Below are 20,362 nucleotides of genomic sequence, written 5' to 3' on the forward strand. Positions count from 1 at the left end.
GACATGATTTCCCGGGCATTGTTCTCATCTGTCTTAGATTAGAATACTCTGAAATCAAACTCTGAGGCCAAAGCTTATAACAATTATTTCAGTGAGGCATGAAGTATCAGGGACACAGATGTGAATTAAAGACAAAGCAAGGTAAGGAAAGATGTTTTACTTGGTGTTAAACTCAACTGATTGCTTGTATATGCGGCCATCTTCCAACAGGTGTAATGAAATGCCACTTCTTAGAATAGTCCATCTGAAGAGAGATAGAAGACATTATCCATAGAAGAAGAAATTATCCATAGACTCTAATTTCCTCTTGGTCAAGTTAACTCCACAGGGTGTTAATTCGGGTGAACTTCTGGATTGCCCATGTGTGAGTACAGAGAGAGGCTTGTTACACCTTGATGACAACATAGAAGAGGCATATAGCAACAGCAATGGGTCCATGGAAAGTGTTCATAGAGTTTGATGTGGGTCCATGGAAAGTGTTCGTAGAGTTTGATGCTTAAATAGTGACCGGGATGGAACAAGCAGTCACATGGCCAAAATATTTGAGGTGGTCCAAGAGAGTATATAACTGGTCTTAAAGAGTTATTCTGAGAATTAAGTAGAATAAATTATGCAAAAGATTCAATATATAATAGGTATTTTATTCATGTCATGTTACCAAAATGTTCTGCTTCATCAAAATAAGATGAATTCTTACAAATCTTAATTTAAAGGAAGTCTTCCCTCCATATTCCAACTCAAACAACCTGGACATCTGAGGAGAAGGGACTCTTCTCACCCACTCCTATGTTTCCTTCCATGTGCCATCAGACATAGTGAAAAAGGTCTTTTCTACCCTGAGGTAATGCTGAAAGAATGCAAAGCACAAGCCAGGGGCAACACCAAATATCGTTTTGAAGCAAGACTGGGATAAAGGGAGGAAGTGTGCTTTGGAAGCTTCCTGAATGTTCTTTGATGTCATAAAGCAGTAGGGAATAAAGGGCTAACTGAGAATATAAGATGAATAAGGAAATGCACATCTTCGTATTTTTAGAATTTAAATGAAGTTGGAGAATAACCTGCAAGTTGTAAGAAGCCCTGGAGAATGACTAATGTTATCAGCTTAAAGAAATCAAGATCCAGAGAGGGAGGTAAACCATAAGAGACTCTTAATTATAGAGAACAAACTGAGGGGTGCTGGAGGTGGGGGGGATGGGCTGGGCATTAAGGAGGGCACTTGTTGGGGTGAGTACTGGGTGTTCCATGTAAGTGATGAGCCACTGAAATCTACTCCTAAAACCACTATTAAACTATATGTTATCTAACTTGAATCTAAATCAACTCTTGGAAAGGAAAAAAAAAAAAAAAGAAAAAAAGGAAATGAAGACCCTTTCACATTCTTAAAACCCTGTACCTTAAAGAAATTCCCTGGAATAGTTCTTCTCCTATGAGATGAGAAATCTTCCCTGTTCCTCCCTGTCAACACTCACTCAAATAAGCAGTCCAGAAAGAACAAAACTCAACCCAAGAAAATATAACAAAAAACGAACAAGCATAATACAGGTACACAACTATTAAAAAGGAAAAAAAGAGGATAAAAAAAGAGCAGGAATAAAATTAGGTACAAAAACAAAGAAAGAAAAAAAAAGAAACTTTCATTTACATAGGTATGGCATACTAGATATCTGATTGGCCATCCAACACACAAAACTGAAATGTCAAAATAATGTAAAAATATCTTAAGGTATATCACTTAAAGGGCATGGATGTAATACATCCACAGATGCAAAAGAAGAAGAGGGAAAGAGAAGGAAGAGAGGAAGAAGAGAAAAAGATTCTAAAATAAATAGAAAGAAAAAAGTGATCCTCCAAAATAAAAATCAATAGATAGATAGATAATAGATAGATAGATAGATAGATAGATAGATAGATAAGGAGGTGGGGAAGCATTAAGACTGGTGGAAGAAACAATAGATGGTGAGTAATTATATTCAATTGGGAGATAAAGTAACTTTCACATTAAAATTCTATAATAGTGAAACTAACTTTCTAAAAGAGGCAGGTAGAAAATCTAACAATTGGAGAAGATGCCTGTTATATACTAGCCAGAGGAATGATGGAATAGCCATATTAGTAAGAGTAAAAATATTTAGAAAAATAAAAAAAACTACCAAATACATTAAGTTTTGTATAATTATAATATATATATTAAATATGGGTTAAAATAATACAAATGATCTTTCTACAAAAAGAAATTGATAATTATACAATAATAGTGGGAAATTTTAATACAATTTTCAGTAATTGAAAGATAAAACAAATAAACAACAAAAAATCAACAAATTTACCTTAACTGAGATATTAAAATCAAGACCAATAAGAATGGAGCCAACTAACATCATGTGCCTCCTGACATGATTCAATAAGAAATTTAAAATATCACCTATGAATTAGTCCCACAAAAGTGTTTAACTTGAATGTAATCAAAAAGAAACAATCATAGACATTCAGACTGTGGAATAGTCTATAAGGCGATTGTCCTTAAGTCTTTAAAAAAGTCATTATAAAAAAAGCAATAGAAAATATCTAAATTGAATTCTAGAATTAATTTATATATTAAAAGAACCTCAAAGACATGACAATCAGATGTTATATGTGAACCTTAGTTAGATCCAGAAATTAGAAAGATAAAAACATCTGTAAGAGATATTGTGAGCTGTGGCAACCTGAATACAGAGGGTATGATAGGGTTCCTTGATTTAGAAAATTAAACTACAGGACATCTAGTTAAACTTGAATTTCATAAAACAATGAACAGTATTTTAGTATAAGGATGTACCACTCAATATTTGGGACATAGTAATATCAAATAGTTATTTGTTGTTTATCTGAAATTCAATTTAGTTTGGGTATTATGTATTTTATCTGGCAACCCTACTGTATATTCAGTGATATTGTACAATTGCTATTTTTTAGCTCATTTAACGAGATTCAGTGGTGAAATATCATAGCGCCTACAATTTTCAAATTATTCTGAAAAAAACATTTTGATACTAAAACTTTATCAATTGAGGTGAAGGATATACTGTTGAAATCATTATTCTCTAATGTCTTCTGAAATTTTTTTAAAATATAAAATTGGCGAAAAGTCCATCAACTCCTGACTTCTATATGAGCCATTTCTCTTAAAATTAATATGTAATATTGAGTTTTTTAAATGGTTCTTTTCTGCCATGTGGTGAATTAAACTATCTTTCAGACCATTTCGAAAGGCAGGGATCACTCTAGGAGAAATTTATTTCATTTGGGAAAAAATCTTTTAAAAAAGTAAAATAGAAGATTTTAACAAAATACTTAATAACTTTGATCTAATTGTCAAATGTAGAACATTGTGCATGAGAGTTGGTGCAACTGAGGAATGGTATGTACCTGATGGATATACATTATTTTAATCATCCATAAAACAATAACAAAATGTGATTAGACGTATTTTTCAGAAAGCAACTATCAACAAATTCCAAAATCTATCTTATGGATTATGATCTCTGATAACCAATAATAACAATACCACATTCTTCTAAATAGCTGAGGTGCCATTTAAAAAAGAAACTTAGAAAATGTTTATAATGGAAAACTAAAGGAAATACGTTAGAATAAAATTTGTGAAACACAGCCAAAGCAGTATTTTGAGGGAGACTTATAGCCATAATGGTGTCCATTAAAAGAGAAGAAAAGTTCAAAACTAGTGAATTAAATATCAAATTATGTTCTTTTTGGACTCAATATAACCTTGAAAACAAAGATGTTCCCCTTGTTATATTGTATTCCTGAGAGTGCTATCCATTCACTAAAGCAGTAAGTTAATCTTACAGGTTGAATTTGTGTTCCCCCCACAATTCATTGTTGAAGTCCTAACTTCCAGTTCTTCAGCATGTGCCCTTATTTGGAAATTGGGTCATTGAAATTGTAGCTAATTAAGATGAAGATTTAACCCAATATGAGCCATGGTTGGGCTCTTAATCCAATGTGACTGGGGTCCTTATTAGAGGGGATATTTGGAGACAGAGACACACACATAGGGAAAACACCATGTGAAGACAAAGACAGAGGTCAGAGTGATACTTCTGTATACCAAAGATTACCAGAAAAGCACCAGAAACTACAAGAGAGGCATGTAGATTGTTCTTCAGAGATCTCATAAGGAACCAGCCTTGTCAACATCTTAATCTTGGACTTCCAGCCCCAAGAACTGTGAGACAATGAATTTCCATGGTTTAAGTCACTCACTGTGTAACACTTTGTCACAGCAGTTCTAGCCAACTCATGCAGTTACCTTATTGACTATGTGGGCCATTCGTTGGAAAGCCCTTTGTTTTCTCTGAACTCAATACATTATTCACTATTGTATTTTGAAGCTTCTAACCCCATCATCTTTTTGTAGACCTTGCCAACGCGTGAAATTCCTGACAAGCAATTCCAGAATCCGTTACTTGAAAACATACATCCTAGGTTTAAAACCTCTCCCAAATATAGGATAAGAAAAGGAATCTTATAGGTAAATAATTTATCTGTCTGGCCTAAGCAACCAATATATGCTGAATAAACTGTATCTGTAAACTAGCATGTTAAAGCACCAGAATATGTTGATTTTGTTTGCACAGACATTTATGGTGGCTTTTTGGAGAGTGGCTATCAAGCTGAATGCAGGCCATATGTTATCAAAAGCATAAAACATACACATACAAAAAAAGTGTTATTTGGATGACAAGAGAATTTTAGGGCAAAAAATACACATAAGAAAAACATTGCTACTTTATAATATATACATGTTGAAAGATGACAATTATGTGTTATGCTTCTTTTTAAATTGTACAGTAATTTGAGTTGCAATTACAATTTTAAATGAACAATTGGGAAGGATAATTATATCTCATTATGTCAACTGGGCTTCTCTAACGAGCTCTCTTACTAGATACTAGTGAAAGTAAGATAGACTCCAAAATATGATTTAGGTAGCAAAATGCTATCTTCGTCTTTTGTTTTTGAGTTGTTTCTCTAGCAAATCACGTTTGGTAGTGACCCGTTAAGTTTGGGAGACATACGTCATTTGAAAGACGTGGAGACTTTATTTTGCAGCCAGTTTCTAAAAATTATTATCAGGAAGAATAAAGAATTTTAAGTAAAAGTGTCAAATTAAAAAGCAGCAAATACAGTTAAGGAAAAGAAGGGTGGGCATATCTATTTGAATATTTGGGGGTGGATATGAAACCATGAGAAATAAAGTCGTTAAGTGACTCTGAGTACAATGTACTTAACTTTTTGGCTTCAGTTTTCTCATCTCTAAGTGTGAATAATACATTTTTCCTCTCAATTTTGGTTTGATGGTTAAAGGAATTTATAGTTGTAATGTAGTCAGCTGTAGGGTAGCAATCAGACATTGTTAGCCTCCTTTCTGTCAATTATGAAAGGGAAAGGTGGTTCTGACATTTTTATGCAACTTTTGAGAACACAAAATCATTCATGTTTCACTTTTTTGGTGAATTCCCCCCAATCTGATTAAATAAAATTAGATTACTTGGGGGAGTGAGTTTATAGTTGTGGCTTCGTTATAATGTGGGCGACAAGAGGGTCTCCAAGGAAATCCTCCTTGAAACACTTGTCCTCACTGGGAAGGTCTTTAGGAGGCTCTCCTCTGGGGCCTCTTGTGCTTTTCTCTGACAACATTTTGCAAATATTTAAAAACAGAAACCACTGGGGTGCCTGGGTGGCGTCAGCTGAGCGTCTGCCTCTTGATTTCGGCTCAGATTCTCATGGTCTGTGAGTTCAAGTCCCACATCTGTACTCTCAGTGCGGAGCCTGCTTCAGACTCTCTGTCTCCCTTTCTCTCTGCTTCTCTTCCATTCTCTCTCTCTCTGTCTCTTAAAAGTAAATAAATATTTAAAAAAGAGAGGTCATTTCTTTTCAGGGCAGTCATTATTCCATAAAGTTACTTCTTTAAATCCTACTGGCTTTCTGAAGATAATGTCTTTTATAAAACTACCAATTTGGAAAAGGGTCAAAATACAGACTGGGTACCCACAGATTTGGATTTATTCCTGACTCAAAAGGTGGTATTGGGCAAAATTTGACTCCTTCATATTTTATCTTCCTACTAGAAACATGAGAGGTCAAAATACATGCCATCAAGCAATCTTGCTAGAGAAATATCAATTCTTAATCTAATCTGATTGCTCTTGATCTTAAAGAAAAAGCAAGAAGACCCTTCTGTAAAATTCACCTAGTTCTCTCAGGCACATGGCCTTTCAGTAAGCAAAAGGAATGTTTGATGTGTTAAATAGTCTAATTCAGAAATTCCGATTTGAAGGTAAGACTCACTCTTTATATAGGGTTGTGTTTGATATTTCAGAGGAGGATGGGTAAAGGAACGAAATCAAATTTTATCCTGGGGAGTCGATGGTAACATTTTTAAATCACTCCACTTCTGACAATTCATCTCAAAAACATTAAAGAAACATGTGCAATGACAGTTTTAAAAATAAAAGTTTAGAAAAAGATAAAGGTGGTGACACATTGTAACTACATCCACTGGGCTACAATTTGGCATTTAAGAGTGTATAAGGAGATAGTTCTTTAAAAAAAATGTTTATTTTTGAGAGACAGAGACAGAGATAGAGACAGACTGTGAGCAGGGGAGGGGCGGAGAGAAAGGGAGACACAGAATCGGAAGCAGGCTCCAGGCTCCAAGCTGTCAGCACAGAGTCGGACGTGGGGCTTGAACTCATGAATGGTGAGATCATGACCTGAGCTGAGTCAGACGCTTAACCAACGGATCCACCCAGGCACCCAGATACTTCTGAGTTTAGAAGACAATATCTGGATCTCCATTTATATATTTATTTTCTCACCCTTATTATTTCAATTTTGTTTTGCTTTTATTTTATATCATACATACCGTATGGGTATAATAGTACATGTATATAACTTTTAAACAAGTAAAGAAAATATGTAATACAAATAGTTTGGGATAAATGATCTACCTGTGATCACTGGGTATGATCGATAAAACTTTGGAGACCACTGAGTTAAATTCAAAACATTGCTGTAGGAAAATAGATATTAACACTTATTGATTTTTGCTGTAAGAGAGTTCGTTGCCAAGATCCTACTTCAAGGCTCCCATGTTCTCTGTTCCAGCTGCCTAAATGTTCTTTCTCCCCAAATCGATCTAGTTCCTTCCCAACATCTTCCAGGTCTCTTAAAATATTGTTTTTCTCCTAAGTCATCCTTGTATATATCTTATCTAAAATTTAATACCCCTGCCCCAATGTTTCATATACCTTACTACTCTCTCTATTTTTCTTCTGAGCACTTATCACTCCTTACTCATCTATTGCCTATTTTATTAATGTTTTAGACTACACTATAACTTCCTGTATTGAACGAGAGAGTAAACTTTCATTCATTCATTCATTCCTCATGATTGAGCTTAAATACATCACCATTCTCTATATGGTTTTCTTTTTACATTTGGAATTATTTTCTGATCAGAAGAGGAAAAAAAAATCTCCTTTATGAGCTTCAGAAAACAGAAAATTTTTCTTAACTCACTCCTGTTAAATCTTTTTCTCTCTGGTCATGAAGTATGTGATCAGGCAGGTTGGCATGGTTTTATTGGTCAGTTAATATAACACTAACAGTTACAGTACGTATTCTGTGGCTTCACTTTACCTACAGAACTTATTTAATCTGTACCACAAATACAACATGTTGTTGGATTTCCATTTGATAAGACTGGAAACTGAGGCAAAGGGTATTAAGTAACTTGACCAGAAATTATACAACTAATGTCTATACTTAGCACTGGAGTAGGAGTTTCTGGAAATCAAAAGTTATATAGCAGATGCATCTTCTGTTCTTAAAAAAAATGAATACTCTAGGGGTGCCTAGGTGACTCCATCGTTTAAGTGTCAGACTTCGGCTCAGGTAATGATCTCACATTTGGTGAGTTCGAACCCTGCGCTGGGCTCTGTGCTGACAGCTCGGAGCCTGAAGCCTGCTTCGAATTCTGTGTCTCCCTCCCTCTCCGCTCCTCCCCCATTGCGCTCTCTCTCTCTCTCTCTCTCTCTCTCTCTCTCTCTCAAAAATAAATAAAAATTTAAAAAATCAAAAAATTAAAACTCTGGAATATCTGACTCATAGATGAATTAATTAGTGAGTGAATGAGTGAATCAATCAACTGAGTCACTTATAAAAGAGCTAAAGAACAATACATACTACATGATCAAACACTGTCTCTGTGGTTACTGAAATGAAGTGCTTTGAGATCTGCAGAGGAAAAAAAAACAGTCAATACAATCGGTATCGGAGGGAAGTGAGGTAATCTCCAACTGTAGGAAGGAAAAAGCAATTCAGTTAATTCAACACGCATATAATATCCACACAATGCTTGCAAGCCATTGGGCTAGATCCTAGGGATACAGAAACAAAAGTGATATGTTTGCTGTCCTAAATATCTTTCTAGTGGAAGAGAAAGATTGATACAGAAATAACTGCGAAAGGGTTGGTTTAAGCACTAATTAAATAAAAATAAGATGTAGAAGTGTTATAGAAGAGAAGGCAGCAAGGCTGAGTGCTTTTCTAAATGTTTACAGAAAAGCCTTATAGATATTATTTGTAATTAAATTCAAATTTCCTTTCAGGGCAAAGAGCCTTTGTGACAGTGTCCTCGTGCTTTACATTTGTTTGAATTCTTTTCTTAAACTTCAGTGAACAGTGGAACTGAATTCTGTATATTACATCCCGTAAATAGGAAATGGACCTTAGCTCATTTTTTTGTGTGTTTTTTTCTGTGAAGCCAAATGATGTCTATGTCATTAGAGTAAATTAGTGCTCTAGGATTATTTCTTTAACTAGAAAAATATGTAGATGCCAAATTTTCACGCGGACGTTACCAACAAAAACTGCTGATCGCTTTTGACAATGGGGATTCATTTCAGAGAATCCACATCGACTGCAGAAACAGGGTCTCTGCTCTAAACCAGGCATTTTTGTAACCGTCGCATTTCCCCTTGCAAAGCTGCTCATATATATATTTGAATATTTTTCATCCTTTAAGAGGATGGGAGATTATTTGCAATTTAACGTATTAAGTTGAGATGTGCCTAAAGGACCCAGAACAAACGTTAAGTGTAACATAAGTCTAGCAGGACAATTACTTGCTTAATGACTCAGAATTTGTGCCCAGCAACGCATGCCATGATAGATGGAAGAGTTAAGCATTTACAATGTAGTTTTCAGACGATACCATTATGCCAAAAAGTATTCACACAGATCCAGAAATCAAAAGATATTTGCAAAGTCATCAAAAATTGAAACGAATACTGCTGAAGTGAGGATTCAAAGGGTCCAGGAATTAAAATTAAGAACTCCAAAGACTCTCAGGCAATGCAGCGGTCAGGGACGGTCCCAGAATGCTATAGAAAAGAATGATCCTGACGACCTATTCTGTCAAGTGCTGTGCTAGTCTTTCTTTTCTGTTATTAAACCAATCTGGTCTTCCTCTGAATCCATGATGCTCATCGGGAAATCAACTATGTCACATTTAGGAAAGGTAAAAATACAGAAGGAGAATGCCAGTTTTGAGCTATTGCTAAAGACCAGACAAAATTCTTGGGGCACCTGTGTAACTCAGTTGGTTCAGCGTCCCACTTCGGCTCAGGTCATGATCTCATGGTTCGTGAGATCAAGCACGGAGTCTGCTTGGAATTCTCTCTTTCCCTCTCTCTGTCCCTTCCCTGCTTGCTCGTTCTCTCTCAAAATAAATAAATATCAAAAAAAAAAATGTAAGTGCCCTTCTTTGAGATAAGCGTTCAGAACACCCGCCTGTCGAGGTGATTCCTAATTCACTGGTGGCCAGAGCCCGTGTCTGGTGGTTCCCTCTGTTGTTCTGTGCAATCTAATTCCAAAGCCCTTACGACCCACCAACTAGTAGAGAGAAGGCCCCCAGTGTCCACGGGAGAGCTTGTCCAAGAACCTTAAACAATGACAGGGAGGTGACAGTGTATAAAAGTATGGGATTCCAACCAGGCCTTAGCTTATGGGTTCTGGATCCCCTTCTGAATGTGCCCTAGTTTATTTCTGGCTGAACTATGGTCTTGGGAAAAGGGTTGACCCTCAACCCAGCAACCACCCAAACTTAGTTCATTTTCTCTGTGGACTCTCCCCATGTTCTTCTACCCTCCACTGTTCTGAGTATCTTTTTTGTCTTTATAAACATTTTTATGTACTTATACCTCAATGGTATGAAAAAAAAGGAGGGTGGGCAAAACGCTATCCCTTCTCCAGTTTTTCAAAGCTAAAAAATGTGCTGAATTAAACCTTTAAGAAATACAATAGGACTACTGGACTGACAAAACCTGTCTTTAAATGTATATATATATATATCTTCTGGGTGAGGGCAGAGGGAGAGGGAGAGAGAATCCCAAGCAGGCTCCATAATGTCAGTGCCCAGCAAAGCTCCACACAGGACTCAAACCTACAAACTATGAGATCATGATCTGGGCCAAAATGAAGAGTCAGAGGCTTAACTGACTGAGCCACCCAGGCGCCCCTGACCAAAACCTTTCTTTTGTCATGTTTCTTTAAATATCCAGACCTTTGTCTTGAAAATGAGGAGGTGGTCTGTCTGGAGACTCAGAGGACCATTATAGGATGATGTTTATAATGTGCCTTCACTTCACGGAAAAAGAAGGACTTGGGGTGACCGGGCCAAGCAAAAGGATGTGTTATCAAACTCTGTATTTTTATAAAGTACAACAGGAATTCAAAGGACAAAGTTTCCTCATTCCCTGGGGTGTTTTCCACTGTAACTCAGTACCCTGGCCCCTTCTACAAAACAGTAAGTGCAACTCTTTAAGCAACTGAAGAGTCAGAAAGGCACATTGCTAATAAGAACATCTTAAAAGCTAATGTATATTCATTTACTTCCTGTCAATTTCAGTTGTCTTCTATGTTTCACTTCACCTCCTAGATTCTTTATGAGTATCTCTACAAAGAGTCAAGTGAAGACTGCAGAAAAATATCCACACTCTTAAAAGAAAATGAAAAACACTTTGCTTGATTATCCGTGTATATTTGCTCATGGACATGTTTAAGGGATGCATTATCAAAATAATGTATATATGCATATTTTCACTTACATATTTATGCTTTTTGAGAGAAGCATTAAGATATGTTAAAGTTCATTGGAAGATCAGAAAGTCATATTTAAACACTAACCCTGATGAGAGCCACACGCTTTTGAGAAAGTCAGTTAATGCCTCCGAACATTACATCCAATAACCTCACTCCTAACTCCTACCTTCCTGGAACTCTCAGCAGTGTGCCCAGAAATAAGGTCAGTTTGCCCCTTGGAACATTAGGAAGCTGCCTCCACTACTGATCACCAAACATAAAATGTGACCCCTATGACTTGCATCCTTTCCTACTTTCCACTGTGTCTGTGGAAGGACTATTCTCCCATACCTAGGAGGAGCTCTGAGTCCTATCTCTTTCTCTCCCCCTACCCCTTCTCTCTTCTCTCTCCTCCTGCCCCTCCTCTTCTTTCTTTCCCTGCTGCTCCTCTTCTTCTCCCCCTCCTCCTCCTCCCCCTCCCCCTCCTACTGTTCCTCCTCATTCTTCTCTTCCTCCCCCTCCTTCTTCTCCTCCCCTCTCCCTCCTCCTCTACCACCTTCTTCGTCTCCTCCTTCTTCTCCTTCTTCTCCTCCTCCTCCTTCTCCTCCTCCTCATTCTTCTTCTTCTTCTTCTTCTTCTTCTTCTTCTTCTTCTTCTTCTTCTTCTCCTCCTTCTCCTCCTCCTCCTCCTCCTCCTCCTCCTCCTCCTTCTTCTTCTTCCTCTTCCTCTTCTCCTTCTTCTTCTTCTTCTTCTTCTTCTTCTTCTTCTTCTTCTTCTTCTTCCTCTTCTTCTTCTCCTTCTTCTTTTTCCTCTCCTTCTTCCTCTTCCTCTTCCTCTCCTCCTCCTCCTCCTCCTCCTCCTCCTCCTCCTCCTTCTTCTTCTTCTTCTTCTTCTTCTTCTTCTTCTTCTTCTTCTTCTTCTTCTTCCTCTTCTTCTTCTGTACATTTAAACACCCACACTTGTTCTTTGATACCATTTTAACTGCAGATTTGCTATGCTGTCTTCATTGTGATTCTAATCAACATTGTTTGCAATTTCTTTTGTAATTTTGCCTTTATCTTGTTAGATTTGTACATAATATATATTAGTTTTCTTTTCATTCCTAATTCAATTTTCATTGTGCTTATTGGACATGATCCATGGAATTTTTATTTTTAGAAAATAAAAGAGGCTTACTTTATAGTTTAGTCTTCAAATAATTTATAAATATCCCCAAAGGACAAAAATTCTTTATTCTTTGTGTGAAAGGCTTTATCTCTCTCTCCTCCTCTGTATTTCTCTGTTAATATTAGCTCTAGCCCTTGGATTTTATTTTCCCATATTTTTACTTATTTTTTTTTTTTTGCTTGTTATAACTATTTTGGATAAGGTTGTTTGTAGAAACTGTGGTCTGGATCGTGTCATGGTGATCTTTGAAAATACCTCTTTGTAAATTATCTGTGTATGCTGAGTTAATTTTTTTAGAATGAAGTGTGACCAAAAAAGAGAAAACTGTCCTTCGGGGCCTGATTTTTAGATGTAAACTTTAAAATGTGTGAGGCAAACACAGAAATCCTAGGTCTTCTCTGGTCTGAGAAAGGAGATGTAAACTTTTGTGTTCACTTCAAGTTCCATTTTGGTTACGAGGAAGAACTTTGGGGTCCAATATTCCAGTTTCCACCCTAGCTCACTCATTTACTATGAGATTTGGGCATATTACCTCATCTCTAGACTTCTTAATTTTTTTTCCATCTGTAATATGGAAAGAAATATAATTACCTCACACAATGTTATGAAGATTAATGATTAATCAGCTAATCTATGAACAACGCTTGTATACTTTCTAGCTCACAGTAAGTGTTATTTAAATCACAACCATTATTGTGACGTTATTAATGGTTATAATGCAGAACAAAGTTACCAGCAATTTCACGGTATCTTGTTTTCATAGCTGCTGTGCACTTATTCACACAAGAAAGCTAGAAAAGTGGGAAGAATAACAGTTCCTATCCTGACTCACAGATGAAAAGCCCAAGACTTACCCTGTGAAAGGGGTCTGTTCAATGTCATTTAAACAATCAGCAATACAGTCGGACCTTGAACTGGGGACATTTGACTGCAAACTTACCGTGCTTTTATTCCAATTTACTGTATTTTTAGTGCATTTAAAGTAATTTGTCTTTTGCATTAATACCCTACAGGTACTTGGAAAAAAAAAAACAGGCACACAAAAATGAGATATGCAGGAGTATTTAAAAAGTAATTGAAAAACGGGGGTCAAGAGGAGAATCTTTAAAGAAAAATACACCAATTCAGAGAAACGAAGGGGCAGGTCTAGTGACTGCTTTTGAGGCCGGCGAGGAAGGACATGAAATGCAGGCACAAGAGGTCAAGCTTAAAATAATAGATGCTTACGAGGCTGATTCTTCATTATTATTGTTATTCAAACAAAGACCCACAGCTGTTACCTGGACCTTTGGCCCAAACCACACGCTTCTTTATATATGTATTGTGAATTTCACTGAAAGGGCTGTTCTTAAGTAACATTTTTAAAGGAATAAATGTGTGGGAAAATGACACTGAATGGAGCTCAAATTTGTACATAAGTTTCTTGGATCAGTGACTCAATATCTTCAACCCCCTACCCTTTTCTCACAAATAATATTAAAATTAAACAAAAAGACTTGCTGCAGATAGGAAGTGCCAGCCAATCCCCACCCCTTCCCTACCATGCTCATGGAAAGAGAATTGGTGTGAGTTAGAAGAGAAGAAGAAATAAATTTTTAGTATCAGACCTTCCATCAAGCACTTCACACATCCTCAAATGCAATTCTCAGAACAACCTTGTGAAGCAGATCATACTTTGCCCTGAAAATGGTGGACAACTGATGGCCACATCGACCAAATCCAGCCTGCCGCCTGTTTTTTTAAAAGTTTTACTAGAACACAGCCACCTTCATGTCACTTAATCTGACCTATGGTTATTTTTCAGCTACAAGGGCCTAGTTGAGTGGTTACAAAAGAGAAAATGTGGACAGCAAAACCGAAACACTGTAAGATTGTCAAGCCCTGATAAGGAAACTGAGACTCAATGAAAATGAATATTATGTTTAATGTCAAATAGCTCTCGGCCTTTCGAAGGAAGAGATTGGTCTTGGATTTTCCCAGTTCAACATGAGATGAAATCCAGAGACTTCTTTGGGGCAACCAAGACGGATGTCTCTCTAAATGTGCCATTAAGGAACATAGTTTCATCTGGGAGAACATGGGTGTTCACATAGAGAAGGTCTGCAGTTCAGAATCTGAAGAACTGATGAGAGCACCAGATTCCCTCTGACTTGTCAGTGACCCTGTTGGACAGTGTACAAGGTAAATGAGGGAACGTTAGCCATTATGCTGCACAAACTGGGCAAGAAACACAGATACGTGTTTGTAAGGTCGTTCAGTGCCAACTCAAAGTTTTGTTTCTTTGCTAGACAATTCGTTCCCTGTCATAGGATTTCCTTTTAACTTTGACACCTCTTTGAATTTTTTTTTTTAATTTCCTATTGCCCTAAGACAGTTTGCTGACTTCAGCCTTTCGGCCGATAAGAAGGAAGAGGGCAGGGTAAGCAAAAGGAAACATCTGGGCACAGACATGTGATTTGTGAATTAAGGGCAGGCCTCTTAGATGTTCCTGTTAGTATTTGCCTTGCATTGCCAGGTAATCTCCCATTGGTTTGGGTTTTTTTTTTTTCCCCATCAATCATAAAGTCAAAAAGTTATGAGATTATCAAGTTAGGAAAACAATGTGATATAGTTGGAAAAACTCACTTAGACATACACTCAGAAAACTCAAGCCCTGCTTTTATACCAAAGATCCAATGCAATGATCAGCTGTTGAAATGCCATATAAGCCCACTTTTATTGGAAAATGGGGGCAAATTCTGCCACCATCTCACCACAAGGTTGTTGTAAGGATCAAGGTAGATGATGCCAGTGAACACGCTCTTAAGCTAATAGAGACCATGTAAGGTACCCAGGATCATTAAAATGATAATGATGATGATGATAATGATAATGGCAAAGATGACCAACTCAGGACATTTGTGAAAGAGAAAGAAGGTGGGTGTTAATAATTACATTGGGACAACTCTTTAAGCCAGGATGGCTCTACACAGAATGGACATACAACCATGGCCATCCTTCTGAAGCATTCTATTTCACGTGTTTAATTTCCAAGCACCATACCTCAGTCTAGGGTGGGAGAGGGAGAATTTATTACCCTTTCCAGGAACGTGGCTGATTGGAGAAAATCCTGACTTGGAAAGAGAGCAGAAGGGGAGTGCAGGGGAGAGAGGGATCCTAACACTTCTGACCGGCACCCTCCAGGGGAGACACCCTTCTGCTCACATAGTTCTCACCTCCTCTGTCCCTCAAGTGCCTCCGGTCAAGAATCTCAAACCAGCTTTGCTTTGCCACAAACTCCCCTTTACGATACTTCCTTCCTTCTTATGAACATTGTACTAAAGTGCATGTTTCCATTAATTGCCCATAGTTTATCTGACAGAAAGTATGTTGTGTTATCATCTAAAACTGATTCAGTTTCTTTTTTTAAATTTTTTTTTTAACGTTTATTTATTTTTGAGACAGAGAGAGACAGAGCATGAACGGGGGAGGGGCAGAGAGAGAGGGAGACACAGAATCGGAAGCAGGCTCCAGGCTCTGAGCCATCAGCCCAGAGCCCGACGCGGGGCTCGAACTCACGGACCGCGAGATCGTGACCTGAGCTGAAGTCGGACGCTCAACCGACTGAGCCACCCAGGCGCCCCTAAAACTGATTCAGTTTCAAACCCACTTTCAAACTTTTCAAACCCACCACCACTGATTCTATCAAGACACTTAACGTATCTCACCTTCACTATTACAAGAGTCTCTATCTGGCTTCTCGGCTTCCAGTCCCCACACTTTCACCCACCCTGACTCTTCAGTCTCCTCCTCTTCCCTTGGAGCTTTGAGCTGACGAATACACGCACAGGATGGAGTACAGGGTGCTCGTGTCGCAGCGCCTGTGAGAGGACGTGTGCCACACAGGCACACGACCCAGGACCACAGACGCTGCTAGGGATCCGTGCTGTGCTTTGCACCTTGTGTGGCACAGAACACAGACTCCGTAACTCACTCTGGAGCAGCAGGTGGAGTGTTACCACCTTCTCATAAGCGTTCACCATATGCCCAGAAACGTAGATGCTTTGGAGTTCCGCTGTTTGCAAAAAAAGTACAGGCATGTTTCAGGAGCCACTTCTCGGCTCCTGAGGTTTGTCATGCTGAATATATTCCGTGCATCTTTATTCTTCGACGCTTTCAATTTATGCACAGGGGGATTATCATATCTGACTGATTTGCTAGGCCAGTCCTGATTTCAGAAAGCACATTGCATACTATAAACCATTACCGCCACGGGAGACCTTTCATATCTAGTTCAGTGCATCAGGAACTCATTTATGAGATAACGCTCCTGGAAGTCAAGGTCTCTTTATAGAACTCTGTGATGTAATGATTTTATAACACATCTAAATTCATCACCTAAAATAGGAAAGTGTTGACTATCAGAAAATGTGATTATGATACATGAATGCAATATGAAAGTCATGCCATTATAATGGGATCGAGGGACAAGTTAGTTAGGGGGATGATTTTACTCTTTTTGTTTCTGCAGTTGTTGATGTCTGCTTACGTTACTCTATATGCATTCAGTTAGCCTTTGTTGAGACTTAACAGGAGATAACTTATTAGAAAGAAATGAGGGGAGGGGCACCTCGGTGGTTGAGTTGGTTGAGCGCCTGACTTAGGGCTCAGGTCATGATCCCATGGTTAGTGAGTTTGAGCCCCACATTGGGTTCTCGCTGTCAACACAGAGCCTGCTTTGGATCCTCTCTCTCCCTCTCTCGGTCCCCCCTCCCCTGCTCATTCTCCCTCTCTCAAAAATTAAAAAAAAATTTTTTTTAAAGAAATTAGGGGAGAAGATCCTACATTTGAGAAAATTCTGAAATCGACTTAGCCCTCTCTTTGTAGTTTTAAGATATTTATATACCTAATCCCTTTCTCCAATATTCCCCAGGAATGATATTTATGATTTGTTTGGACCCAAACCTATAGGAGGGGGTGGCAGGGAGGGGCTCTGCATTTCCGGAAGCAGTGTATTTAGGATGCAAAGGAAAACTGACAAGAAAGGTTGCAGATGGGTTACCTTGTATTGTGACCAAATCCTGATATGTTGAAAATAGGCAACACCAATAATTCTGCAAATCTCGGATATGGAGTCAAAGAGGTGGGGTTGAAGCCCAGCTTTCCTCCTTACAAGCTGAGTTATATTAGGCAGACAATTAACTGCCACTAGGCTCAATGATATGCTTAAGTGAGAGTAATAATAATAATAATAATAATAAATTATATATATGTGTGTATATATATATATAACATAAGGAATGAAGGAACTAATGTATAACTGCTATTATATATATACATATATATGTACACACATATGTGTATATATATGTAATATTATATATATATGTATATATAATATTATAGTATAGTATGGTATGGTATGGTATAGTATAGTATAGTATATGTATAAATAATATTATGTATAAAATTGCCTCAATGATTATTTTAGGATCAAAGGCATAAAAATTGCTTGGTATCTAAAGAATGTTGACACAAATAAACATAAGCACTAAACAGTGATGAATCACATATAGCTGACCTTTTTTTTTTAATACTAATGTTTTACACATAGAAACTCTGTAGAGAAGGCCACCATTTAAACATATAATAAACCCATTGAGAATGTCAACCATTGGTGATGCAAACTAGACCAGATCTAAGCATTAAGAGATTCCACGCCTAGGTGGCTCAGTCGGTTAAGCGTCTGACTTCGGCTCAGGTCATGATCTCACGGTTTGTGAGTTCAAGCCCCACATTGGGCTCTGAGCGAACAGCTCAGAGCCTGGAGCCTGCTTTGGATTCTGTCTCTTGTCTCTCCGTCCCTCCCCTCCTCACTCTCTGTCTCTCTCTCAAATATAAAAAATAAGAAACACACAAAAAAATTTTAATAAAAAATTAAAAAAAAATAAAAACAAAGAGATTCCAGATATGCCCCTTAGATCGGGAAAAGCCACAACTCGTGTGTTGCCTTCATCAGAACAATATTTAATTTTATGCCCATCATCTACTGCAGCCTTTCTTGAAGGATTCTGAAAATCCCTTTATTGGAAGTTAGGTCAACATAGCTATTGTGTTTTCTTCCAGCCTGTTCTTCCTAAGTGCTGTTCAAGTCACCAGCACCTCAGAAAACCATCGAACATCGGAGAATGGCCACTGCACACATTAATGCGTCCACTGCTGCCCTTTGACCATTTTTGTACCTATTCATGCTGTTTCAGGTTCAATGTTGTCATCTCACACTGGACTCCTGTTCTCCAACAAGTGACTGTGTAAACGGGGAGGAGAGAAATCGCAAGGTTTCTAACGTAACTACGTGGGGCTTTTATTGTGTTTTCTCTTCCAGTTTAGAGATAGTCAATGGATAAAAAGTAAATATTCCCGAGGGCTCTTTTTCTGAACTGCAGTGGCATTATTAGTAATGCCTACTTCATTGGTGTGTAAGATTTGAAAATGTTCCATAAAGCATCAAGCACAATGCAAACATTCGTTATTATTGTTATGACTTTTTTATTACATCTAGAGGGAAAAGAGTGCTGAAAGTTATAACTACGAATTCTAGTTACTTTACAGTCCCATAAACAATATCATGAAAAGCCTTAAATGCTAAGAATAAGGATCATACATATTCAAGAGAGTTTATATTTATGTTTAATACACACACACACTCATATATATATATATATATATATATATATATATATATATATAAAGATATATATATATATTAAGATATATATATACATATATCTATGTATATTGTTTGGAGCCAATAATACGGTCATTAAAATTGGCCACAATTGTAAACACGATGACTATTACTGTTATACAGCATATATCAGCCCAGCATGCAAAGGAACTGTATGAAATAAAATCTTCCTAGCTACATAATACCTAGAGAGTATTGTGTTAACACACTCACAGGAAATATCATTAAAAAGAACAGAAAATGCAGTCGCTTACGAGTTCAGCTAAGGGTAAGACTTCCCCCAACACAGGGGGATGGGTCAGACACTGGGGAGCCTCAGGCCTTCTTCTAGACTGAGGCCTAGTCTACCCTCTAAGGGCCCCTTTAATTCAGGAGAAATTTAACTGCAATAGACAAGATTCCAGGTCCACATTTGTCTCTGTAGTGGGAATATTTTCAATCTCTTCTCCCTTCGTCTTGTCTGGTGCAGATAAAGTGTGTCCCTGATATCCCCCAAGGGCCCGGTTGGCCTGGCTCTGGGCCCCCTTGTTGAGTGTGGCACCAGCTGCACTGACAGATGCCCCCTCATGGATGGTGAGGTCCAACAATTCCTCAAGGCAGGATGGGCATAAAGTATGACAATTTTTTCCACATGTTTGTTCCGTGCACTGAGGGTCCTTTCACTTAGCTTTCTCCTGCTGTCAAATTCTAGTAAGTTCTCACGATGGATTGAAACAAGTCTTCACACATTTCCAAATGCTTCCTGCAGAGGAATTACCATCCATCTCAAGAACCTGTGGGCTTTGAGCCTGTTGCTGCTGAGGCCAGATGCTAAAGAGGAATCTGAGAACGTCTTTCTCTTCTCCAAACTACACCCTTAGACCTAGAAGAAAAAGAAAGTCTCAGCGGTCAAAAGATGAAGGGCTATGTAGTAGACATCTGGTATTTTGTTGGTTGCCCAGCATCTAAACCCTTTACTTAGGTTTGCATAATTCCTGCCTGTCAGCTCAGGTTAATAGGGGTCCAGATTCAAGTTTCCAAGCTCCTGGGTAAATGAAGGTGAAGTTCTGCAAATTTATCCAACAGCCCAGATGTGCATATCTAAGTTCTGTGATGGGAGTGAAGAATTTATTTCCGATGGGCAGCGGGCTGAGAAAGAACACCAAATTGCGATTTGCTAATATTTTGTTTAAGATGTGTATATCTCCATTCATAAGTGAAATTGCCACATAATTTCTATTTATCATCTGTCTGTGCCTGATTGATGCCAGGAGTATCTCAGTCTCACGAAATAAATTAGGGGGATGACCCGTTTACCCGTTCTCTGGGACAGTTCAT

At 37.9% G+C, this 20,362-nt stretch overlaps 1 long non-coding RNA gene across 1 annotated transcript; it reads left to right on the top strand.

Annotated features, from left to right (window-relative positions):
- The first annotated feature begins 980 nt into the window (after positions 1 to 980).
- Positions 981 to 18,825, top strand: LOC122217247. The gene is made up of 2 exons (XR_006201363.1): positions 981 to 1,130; positions 18,424 to 18,825. It is a non-coding gene; the product is annotated as an uncharacterized LOC122217247 (long non-coding RNA).
- The last annotated feature ends 1,537 nt before the right edge of the window (positions 18,826 to 20,362 follow it).

This window comes from Panthera leo, chromosome B1 (assembly GCF_018350215.1).
Source record: "Panthera leo isolate Ple1 chromosome B1, P.leo_Ple1_pat1.1, whole genome shotgun sequence".
NCBI lineage: Eukaryota > Metazoa > Chordata > Mammalia > Carnivora > Felidae > Panthera > Panthera leo.